The sequence below is a fragment of the Zonotrichia leucophrys genome, chromosome 4, assembly GCF_028769735.1.
Source record: "Zonotrichia leucophrys gambelii isolate GWCS_2022_RI chromosome 4, RI_Zleu_2.0, whole genome shotgun sequence".
Taxonomy (NCBI): Eukaryota; Metazoa; Chordata; class Aves; order Passeriformes; family Passerellidae; genus Zonotrichia; species Zonotrichia leucophrys.
Window position 1 is genome coordinate 2,777,963 of NC_088173.1, and position 8,843 is coordinate 2,786,805.

The 8,843-nt window shown below is 38.3% G+C and overlaps 1 long non-coding RNA gene across 2 annotated transcripts; it reads right to left on the reverse strand.

Annotated features, from left to right (window-relative positions):
* Positions 1-1,292: 1,292 nt before the first annotated feature.
* Positions 1,293-8,491, reverse strand: LOC135447244 (uncharacterized). 2 transcript variants are annotated; one of them, XR_010440033.1, is made up of 5 exons: positions 8,410-8,491; positions 7,327-7,439; positions 3,164-3,281; positions 2,672-2,773; positions 1,293-1,365 (listed from the first exon to the last, which is right to left on the reverse strand). It is a non-coding gene; the product is annotated as an uncharacterized LOC135447244 (long non-coding RNA). The 2 variants fall into 2 exon arrangements; XR_010440032.1 differs by lacking the exon at positions 2,672-2,773.
* Between the last annotated feature and the right edge of the window lie 352 nt (positions 8,492-8,843).

Here is an 8,843-nt window from a genome sequence, read left to right on the forward strand (position 1 = left end):
ATTGAATTTGTTTATTTTCCCTGCCCTTTCCCAAATGAGAGTCCTTTTCTATTCTCACAGTTAAACAGAGACTCAGGAGAAGGAAAGAGCACTTACTGCATTTACTGTGGTGGTTTGGGCACAGCTCTGGGGCTGCCTGAAGTCCTTCCCATGCCACCTGCATTAGAGTTCACCTTTGTGTAAACTGTGTGATCATGGAGACTGGGGGGCAACCACTATCAGTGCTATTAACTTTTTAAATCTTTTCTCCCCATGAATTTATTGCTCAGGAGAGGGATAGGAAGTGCTGGGTTGTAACTCTTTATAATTCCTACTGATTTCTACCAGTTCCTGGACAGTAACTGGAAGGGAACAATGATTAGTTCTAGGGAATACTACTGCTCCTGACATTCAGAGATATCCTAGCTATGCTTTCCATTGACTTCACAAGGAATTTAAGATCTTTTAAGTCTTTACTTCTTCCCTACATCTACCTCCAAGGCAAGGTCAGCACTTTAGGAAACTCTGGATCTCACCATTGCTACTTTTGTTTTAAAAACCAATGCTCTATGTATTCTGGAGTCTTGTTTAGAACATTTTACTGATCAGATTTTCTAATAGTTATCTCAAAATGCTACTGAAAGAGAACCAGGAGTTGTCAGCTTTGGTATTATATCCTTAAGCCTTTGCTGACCATCCACCCAAGGGAGCATTAGAAGCTGTTGGCTTAGTAGAGAAAAGCTTCAATAAAAGGTCAAACAAAATCATGGTGGAATCATTAATATGTTTTCAAGGGCACACTTAAGGCAGGCCCTTTCCTGGACAAAGGGACAATAAAGAGCACTTAGAGACAAGGAGCCCTTGATGTATATTTATTCTATTGAGCAGTGGGTTTTTGACAGAAAAAGTAACTTGGCCTGGGAGAAACACCATAGAGGATCCCAGGTCAAACAGCAGTCTCTGTACCTTTTAGTATGTGAAGCACAAATGCTTAATGGAAACAGAAAAAGAAAAAAAGAACAACAAAAATCTGGCTCCAAAAATTACCCGAATAGATTTACTTACAGGGCATCATGCTTTTGGAGAGGTCACAAACACTGAAATTGAGAAGGGCAAGTTCAGACTTCAAAACTGTGCTCAAGAGGCACTTCGGAAAAGACCTTAAAGTTAATTGCAGATAACCTCAATATGTTCTCCCAGAAAGATGTTGGGGAACAAAAGTTACAAAAAATGCTATGAATAACAACAACAACAAAAAAAAGAGAATATTTTCTTGATTCTACAGAATAGTTCTTTGAAGACTCAAGGCCAGACCTGGAAACAATTTTGTAGCCTTGCCCAAAGAGAAAACTGAGGTAAAGTCTGGAGACTGCCAGAGAGGGGGACCTGCAAAAGAAAAGGAAGCTAAAGCAAGTCACATGAAAAGCAAATTAAAATATCCTCTCAACTAAGAGATGCTACACCACTGCAGTCTAGCAGGATTCAGTATTTTCATCATACATAAGAGGGTTGCATTTTACTGTTTATAAAGCAAATGTTATAAAGCTTCCTGTAAATCTGATTTCAATCCAATAGTCGAATGCTAAAGCACTAAAAATGCAAAGTGCAATATTTTTCTCTTCATGCCCAATTAACCAATTAAATACTTGCTAATGGAGGTAGTAAAGTCACCATAAATTGAATCTCCTGCTTGATTCAATTCCTTTCAAAATATGTTCTAGGAATTGCATAAAGATATTTTCGCTGTGGAAATTATCAGTGGCATTCAATGGTGTGTTTTATGTAGAAGGTCAGTTGAATGACCATTTTTGGCTCCCTGATTCTAAATTATAAGAAAACAAGACCTATAACATTCAGGAGTTAGACTCTACACTTTAACATGACTTCTCTTTAGGATAGAAAAAAATTCAAATTCCTGTTTTACTCTTGCACTTGAGTTCTCAGAAGCAACTTTAATTGAAAAAATAATTCAAAATAATGCTTATTTTTCTATGCAAATATTCCCTTTGCTTCCTAAAACTGCTGTAATAGTAGTAGGACTAAGAGGCTGTGGTTACTATTTGCTGAGAAATCTGCACTTTCAGGACCAAACTGACAGTTGGGATTGCAAGCAGGATTGGCTCCATGCTGCCTGACATGTGGAGCAACATATATTGTATTATTTACCTTTAAATTAAAATTATATTTGTAATCTAGCTACCAAAGTGGGAAGGCAACTACAGGCTCCTGTTTATTTCCAGCAATAAATGTAATGGCTACTTTTTAAAAGAGCAGCAACCTATAAAAATTGAAATCAGAAAGCCGAATGAGGCTAATATTCCATTCCATGAAATTGATCAAAGGTTTTATAGCTCTAATCACTGGCCAAAACAGAAAGGCTGATAAAAGCTTAATTGCCATCTAAGCACTTCAAACGGTTACAGAGAATTGGAGCAGCACAGAGATCTACCATAACTCTGATATTGTCGTTTTGGTACTTCTTCATACCCAAATCCTTCTTCTGGCCATTAGCAGAGAAACAAGTACATTTCACTAGGTAACTTTTCTACAGCATTTAACTTTGAACAGGATTATTTAATGCTAACAAGAATGGCAGAAGCTGGACTGTAATGTGTTAAAAACAGATGCTAGGTAAGACTCAAGCTAATTTTTTGGTCCTAATTGTCACTGACTTCAGAAAAACTATTCCCACCTTGTGATTATGGTCAGAAGCTTTTTCTTTCTTCTTGACAGAGGACACATTTTAGTTCCCTGTTTACAATAGAACTCCAAATATCTGCCTCAGATGATAAACCTTGGACTTCACAAGAGACAGCAAAATCTGAGTTTTTCAGCTGAAATCCATACCATGTGATGGATTGTGTGCAATGGATTTCCCATCTGATGGATGTAAAAGTGTGCTCACTTTAATTGCATTACATGAAAGGGTTTTAACCTTTTTGTCCAAATGTACTTTAATATAACATCGGTCAATGCAGAGACAGTGAAGGATATTTCAGGGAATGTCATTAATTGATCCAAGACTGACTAGAAAAACAGCAGCCATCAATAAAATATAAAACGAATAAAACTTACAACAATTTCTGAGCTTATACTGTAATATAATGATTAGTAGCATTAAATGAAAATTCAATAATATGCCATTAGAAATGTGAAATATTTTTAGCAGTGATGGTGAACACACATTGGGAAAATTTAGGTGAATGCTGGACTCTACCCCTCAGAGCCTTCAATCAAGGACAGATGTCTCTCCTGAAGGGTTTGGGGCTTGATAAAGATGCTTGTGACTCTGATCCTGTGGCCTGTAAGACAAAGGAGATTGGAGGGGAGCATTATGCTGATCTCAGCTGTTCCTAAAATATCTTCAGCTCTTCCACATCTAAGTTACCTTCAGTATTACAAAACTAGAAAATTACATATTTCACGGAGCTATGGCAACATGGAGTTATTTTGCAAACTTACTTAAGAGAGAAATGTCACTTTCTATGCAGAAAGCTTAGGGAAATCTTAGACACAGAAGAATATTTTCCATTCACATCCTCAGCTCTTTTTAGAAACTTACATACCGATAAAATGGCAGAATATAAGTGTTAGAGGAAAAGCTACCAGGATCATACCAAGTGCTTATGATTTAACATATATACGGAACTATGATGAAAAGCAGAAAAAACACAATTGAGAGACTCAAATTAGAATCAAAACCAGATCCCTTTTCCCCATGGGTCCATGCACAGCATCAATTGAGAAAGCACAAATAGAATTTTTATGAATAGCACCCATTCCCTGTTAGATGCCATGTAGACCCATGAACTCAAGGAATTCTAGGATCCATAATACCCCAGGATCCAGCTAGACAGTGTATCAGCTTCTTTTTCAAAGGAAGTATGAATAATAGCTAGGTCTATTTAATTGTGTTGCAGAATGAGCATCAGTAAGCCTTCGTGCTGAAAAATGTGCCCAGGTGTGGCTTTGAGAGGCAAGAAGGAGCTGAGTAGGTCAGCTGCATCTAGACTGCAGGAAAGGAGTTTTCTACGACATTCCCAACCACCTCTCCCTCCCCTGTCATCTCAGCTGAGCCCCTTTCAGCTGCTGGGGCTATCCCAGCTCCCTCCCTAGGGCTGGATGGGACAGTGCAGAGTGCAAGACTCATCCTGGTGCTCCGGGAGATAAGAGAGAGATACTGAAGTTTAATAGACAACAGACTAGTAATTTAAGGGGAGATATGCACCCTAAGCACCTCTACAGTTTTGGGTTATTTTGTAAACAAAACAGACACCAGGGAAGATGAGGTGGGAATAGGTGCAAGAGGCAGTTTGTTTCCCTGGCCAGGTTTTCACACCCTGCCTTTGTGGGGATCATGCACTCCTCCTTTCTGAAGCCAGAAGGAAAGGCAACAAATAACCACAGCATGGCTATTCTTTCCAGGAAAACACCAATACTGGCCTATGCCAGAGAGGCATTTTTCTGCATTCCAACAGCTTTGACTTCTGTTGTATCACACTGCAAATAACTGCGCATCAACATAGGTGGGTGAGTTACAGATAAAAATCCAGGAATGGATCCATTCATTACCAGCATCACCCTTGTAACAACTCTTTGACCTTTCAGTTTTAGGAAGGCCTAGTTCTACTCAGTAGTGAAGCCATGTACCTTAAGAAGTTAGTGATTTCTTGGAATATTAGTATTATTATCCCTTTCTCTCACTAACTTTTCAGTGTTCTGTAAGAAACAAATGGTGGGACCCTTTTATTCTCCAAAGAAAACCAGCATTTCACCTCTTCTTTTACTTTATAGATACCAATAACTTTTTATTTCATCTGGTTGGACTGATTAACACTTCTAATTAAACTCAGAGCAGTTGTTCTTAGTGTGAATTTACATTTGAACATTCCAACCTGTTTTGGATGCAAAAAAAGGATTTATATGCAAAAGCTTGTGGTTTTTTTCCCCACCTACAGAGGCTGATCTAATGAAAGATATGACTTCTCTATAAAACTTGTGTTATAATTTGCATGTGCTGTAAATTCACATTATAAAGTTTATCCTGAAACTGGAGTCCCTGGTTTTAACAAGGGAGATTGTATTATTAGATCTCAAGCTTGAGACTACTGCATTATTAGTAGACAAATAACCATTTTTCTCCACTGAAATTACAACAATTGCTACAATGACAGCAAGTACTTGATAACATAAACACAGCTTATGGCTGGGTAACGGCTGGGTTTCCGACATACAAATGTATTTCCTCAAAAAGATCTGAATTTACCAACATATTTTATGCTGTTGCTGTCTCTTCTATTACAATTAGCTCTACTCCTAAAACATGCTCTTGTGAACTGCAGAAAAACTGGCATGAAGTTATATGTATATGTTATTTCTTTTTTATAGAGAAAAGTTTTGTGTTTTAAATGTCTTAGGTGAAATTAGATTAGATTTTAGACCTAGAAATCATATGCTTGGAAAATATTCTGCATATTTTCTCTAAATATGTAATATCTTACATCTTCAAAAGAAAGTCACTGAAATCAACTTTAGGAATATTTATGTCTTAAGGACTGATTGTGGGAGTAGATACATTTCATTTTAGAAACAGTAGATATGCAACAATTTGCCTATATCGCCCTGATTTTTTATTTTCCATCTGAAAAGAAGTATTCAGATTTAGAGCACAGACCTTCTGTTTTCTTGGCAGCATTTTGTTCTGTACTGACAAGTCATCATTTTTCCTCATTGCCCCCCTAACTGATATGGCTGAGAACAGCAACAAAGGCAAAGTAATTCTTAAAACAAACAGGAACATTTTGGGCACTTTGAGCACAAAATGAAAGAGCTTTTGTTTTAAAGTAAGTCTGCAAATTTGGCAAATAAATTTTGTAGATCTGAGTCTTTAGGCAAGGTTTGTGAGAACTTTAAATGTGTTAATACAGAACTACATGGTTGGAATAGCAAGGGCGGGAAATACATTCTCAGCTTCAACCTCTACACACAATTAATAATTTTGAATTTTAAAATTAAAATAATTTTAAGTAAGCAAGAGCTGTATAACTAAGTGGTCTTTGGAATGAATTAATGGCCACAAGAGCACACTTTATTGCAGTCTACACACTGCAAGAGAGAGGCAACAAAGTTTTGCAAAAACATTCTGACTGATAGGCTTCAAACTCTGTGTAGTTCATCTGAACTGTGTATTTTTCATAGTCCAAATTTTTAAAGTAACCTGGATTTTAAGAGCAATGTTCTGATTAAGATCCACTTCCTCCCAGCTGCTCTTAGAACCTTCAATCCCTTTTGGAATTCAGAGCTTACAGACCTCTGATCTCTTACTATACTTGTCAGCAAGCTTGGGGCTCTTGTGTGTTCCTCATGAGTTACAATGCACAAGCTGATGTTTCTTGCTGAAAGGAATGATGGTTAACAGGGGTTACCTTTTTGGGTAGTCTGGAGTGCAAAGAAAACCCAAACCTCCCTCTATTGTCCATGTAACCTCATGAGCACACCGGCTATAATGAACAGCAAAGTAATAATTTTCCCCTGATATTAATGCAAAAGTTCCTTATTAATATTTAAAATGCCCTTGGGGTAATTTTCACATTTAATTGAGTGTATGCTATAGATGAATATTTTTTTGCATTATTAATTGCTTTTTTAAAATTATTATCATGTGCCTCCCATTGGACAGATTTCTACAAGCACAGTAACTTTTTCTAGTGCAAGGGCTCAAGACTGACATTAGCTGGGTTCCTGCCATTGTGACCTTTTCTAAATCAACAATATGTAACAGCTGGAAATGCAAGAAAATGAACAATCAGAGTTTTACAATTGCTGTGAATAACATTTATCTTATTATAGGGAGTATAACCTCCCTCATTTGCCCTGACACAATGTGTTGCTTTGTTTCTCCAGTTCATTTCATGGTGGATTGAATTAGTGCCATTTTCTGGATTGGATTATGATGTTTACTAAAAAGGAAACAAATCATTTGCATTTGATGACTTCTTGGCTTTAGCTTACTTCTCCCCTTAAACTACACTCATGGATGACAACAAGAATTAAAGTAAGATAAATGTCCTCTTCCACCCTGGAGATTTGTTTTTAGTCTAAATAATTAATTGCAACACAGATTCTATTTCCCAGCTGCTGCCATCAGTCTTTTTTTCACTTTTTTCACATAACAAATGGTATTTTTGAGAAATGGTTTACATAATGGATAGTCACTCCCAGATTTCTTCAGCCCAGCAGTATGAATTATGTAAAAATAAATGGAGAATGCATATACTTTAAAAGGAGTCAGGACTTTCCACAGTAATGCTCCTCCTCAGCAGAAGACAAGCACCTCCATCTCCTCACCTGCATCTCCTAGGGAGCAGACCTTTCCCCCTTTGCTTTTTCCTTCTCTCCTGGCATAAGAGCTGCCAAACTTGCAATCTCCCTGAGGAAAGCAAAGCAACTGCTGCTCTCACCTGGGAAAACAGTGAGGGGTGATGGTGTCAGCAGGAGCCCTGCTGACAGCCTTGATAACAGCTCAGGAGGTTTGTGTAATAAGCACAAGTGTTCTGCACAGCAGAAATGCACATGTGAGAGAAGGCATAAGATTTGCTAATGGTGTAATGAGCATAATTAACCCTGCAACACATTAATACACAATTTGAAATGCTCACTGACTAGATAACAGCAATGTTTTGGCATTGAGTGTCCTTGAAGGCAGATTATGTTTTTTAAGGTAGTTAGGAAAACTGATGTTTGATAACTTGGTGACAGCTGACACTGTAACAGTGATGTAAATTCAGTGTTAACAAACACTCAATATTTTGTAAAAGATCTAATTTGCAATTATCACTTACAGGAGCACATGTGCATCAGACGAGTTAAGGATAACCACATGTTTTGAGATGTAACTGCAGGAGCTGTTCCCACAGGTGAGGTCTCTGTGATCTGTCTCTTGGTTTATTGTGTACAAGCCAGAGAAACTGAGTGTATTTTGTTATAAAGCTTACTTGATTTTGGTAAGAAAAAGCATTTAATACATATCAGGTTGTTCCTACTGTGAATACAGACAACACTTCATTTCATAATTTCCATCTGACTGGTCAGTAGGGTGAGTGCCCAGGTGCTCTTTGTCCAAAGCGTCTTTACACACAGTCATGGGCAGCCAACCATAGACTCATACAGGAGAAGACCTGTGAGATCAGCGAGTCCAACCACCAGCCCAGCATTGGCAGGTTCACCCCTGAGCCATGTCCCTAAGCGCCATAACATAGCAATGGTTCTGCATGCTTTTGAACACTTCAAAGGACACTAATTCTACCCCTTCCCTGGGCAGCCTGTTCCAATACCTGATAATCCTTTCAGTGAAGAATCTTTTCCTAATATCCAGTCTAAACTGTTGCCCTCTTATTGCAAAGCTCCCATACCTTCTCAGTGATTGCTCACCTGCAGCTCCTCACAGCACTGACCCCTTCTTCTTCACAGCACAGCCAACAAACTCCAACTCTCTCCTCACCCACCTAACCCACTCTTTTGCAGCACTTGTCTTCTTACTGGACACAGCTGTGGCCTGTTAAGGGCAGCCTGTTCCTAAACTTTGGTGATTAGCACAGCTGCAGCTCCTCAGGTGTGACACTACCTTCTGCATTATTTTCTTACATTCTATCCCTCCACACTAAACCACCCCTACTATTACCCACACCCCGGGTGTGATTTTCTCTTGCCCTATCACTGGTTACCTGGAAGAAGAGACCAATCCCCATCCATTTTCCTTCCAGGTAGTTTCCTAACAATTAGGTTGCCTAGTGGGTAGGACTTTCAAAATCTTCTGAGTTAATTTATTATTTCAGATGGGACTGCCAAAGCCTGAGACTGTCAAA